The 1,565-nt window shown below is 37.8% G+C and overlaps 18 annotated features.

Moving 5' to 3' along the window:
* Positions 1–1,565: a sequence feature (heterozygous, Esmeraldo-like haplotype).
* Positions 117–149: a microsatellite.
* Positions 166–188: a microsatellite.
* Positions 189–263: a sequence feature (T-rich).
* Positions 266–293: a microsatellite.
* Positions 294–316: a microsatellite.
* Positions 317–338: a microsatellite.
* Positions 440–520: a microsatellite.
* Positions 833–893: a sequence feature (GA-rich).
* Positions 1,015–1,062: a microsatellite.
* Positions 1,063–1,093: a sequence feature (AT_rich).
* Positions 1,125–1,151: a microsatellite.
* Positions 1,244–1,283: a sequence feature (CT-rich).
* Positions 1,321–1,372: a sequence feature (T-rich).
* Positions 1,373–1,399: a microsatellite.
* Positions 1,400–1,437: a sequence feature (T-rich).
* Positions 1,475–1,500: a microsatellite.
* Positions 1,533–1,557: a microsatellite.

Genomic DNA, 1,565 nt, shown 5'->3' with positions numbered 1-1,565 from the left:
AATAAACGCCCACACACACACACACAAAAAAAAAGCACACACAAACACAAAGAGAGAGAGAGAGAAATAAACATAAATATTAACGGAATACAGTGAGGAAGATGTGTGGTTCTCTGTTGTTTTGTTTTTTTGTGTTTTGTTTTGTTTTGACTTCCTTTTCTTTGGGAGTGAGTGAGTGAGTGAGTGAGAGAAAAGACAAAAAAAAAAAAACCCCACCAAAAAACAGAAAAAAAAAAAAAAAAGCAAGCGGGAGGAGAAAAAAAGTACACCCAAACAGACACACACACACACACAGAGAGAGAGAGAGAGAGAAAGACGTGCATGCACGCATGTACACAGCTCAACTAGACAAGTGTAAAAACGTGTAAAAACGAAGTAGAAAAAAAAAAAAGAGTCCCTCTCAAGCACACAATCATACAATTAAAATAAATAAGGTGAGAGAAAAGAAAAGAAAAGAAGTTGGGAAGAAAACAAGAAGAAGAAAGAAAAGAAAAAAAAAAAAAAGAAAAGAAAAAAAAAGGGATGGGCCCAGTAAAAAACAAAAACAAACACAAAAAAAAGGCGAATTCCCTTTCAGGCGATACACTCGACTCAAAGAAGTCAACACAACACGGACGCACACACGCAGAAGAGAAGAGAGAAAAAGGGGAGCCATTGTGGCGGCCGCATATTTGTGTGAGATGGACTGAGCCAAAAGGCCGGCCAAACAAACACACACACACACAAAAAAAAAAAAAGGGAGAAAAGAAAAAAGACATGCAGTCAGGCAATATTACGACGGCGCACACCCATGCAAGCTGGCGGTGAATGCGTGCTTCCGTGGAGAGGCACGTCCCTCCCTCTTTCCCCCCTCCCTCCCCATCCCTCCCCATCCCTCTTTTTTTTCTACCCCCTTCTTATTGTTATTCTTCCATTCATCCCATCACAATTTTTCATCCCTGCACGGAAAAGAGCGCTGCCGTTGGCAACAACACATACATACATGCATACAACAGACATGAGGGGGGAAGATCTTTTTTTTTTTTGTTTATTTTATTTTTGTTTTTATTTATTTATTTATTTTAATAAATAATAACAATAATTAAAAATAAAAGGCAGCAGGAAGTGGAAGAATAATAATAATAAACAAAACAACAACAACAACAACGACAGCCAAAGCGCTTCACAAATAACCGTTTCCTTTTTTTTTTGTTTGCCAACAAATCAAAGTGCCGCTGCTGCTGCTGCAGGTGCTGCGGTGGTGGGAGGAGGAAGAGGAAGAAAAGAGAAGGAGGAGAATGAGGGAAGAAAAGTCTGCTGGGCGTTGATAACTCTGTGGCGAAAAAAAAAAAAAAAGGGAGAGAGAGAGAGCAGGAGAAAGAAAAATAAAATAAAACAAACAAACAAACAAACAAAAAAAATAAAATGAGGGGGAAAATAAATAAAAACGGAAAAAAAGGGGGCCGCCACACAAACACACAACACGATACGCAGGAATAATAATAATAATAATGGTAATAAAGGGTCGGGCATATTTATATTTATATCCCCGCAAAAAAAAAAAAAAAAAAAAAAAAACTGAGAAA

Source organism: Trypanosoma cruzi, genomic scaffold (assembly GCF_000209065.1).
Source record: "Trypanosoma cruzi strain CL Brener 1047053517019 genomic scaffold, whole genome shotgun sequence".
In the NCBI taxonomy this organism is placed as follows: domain Eukaryota; phylum Euglenozoa; class Kinetoplastea; order Trypanosomatida; family Trypanosomatidae; genus Trypanosoma; species Trypanosoma cruzi.
The sequence above is the reverse complement of the archived record's forward strand: the minus strand, read 5'-3'. Positions and strand labels throughout refer to the sequence as shown.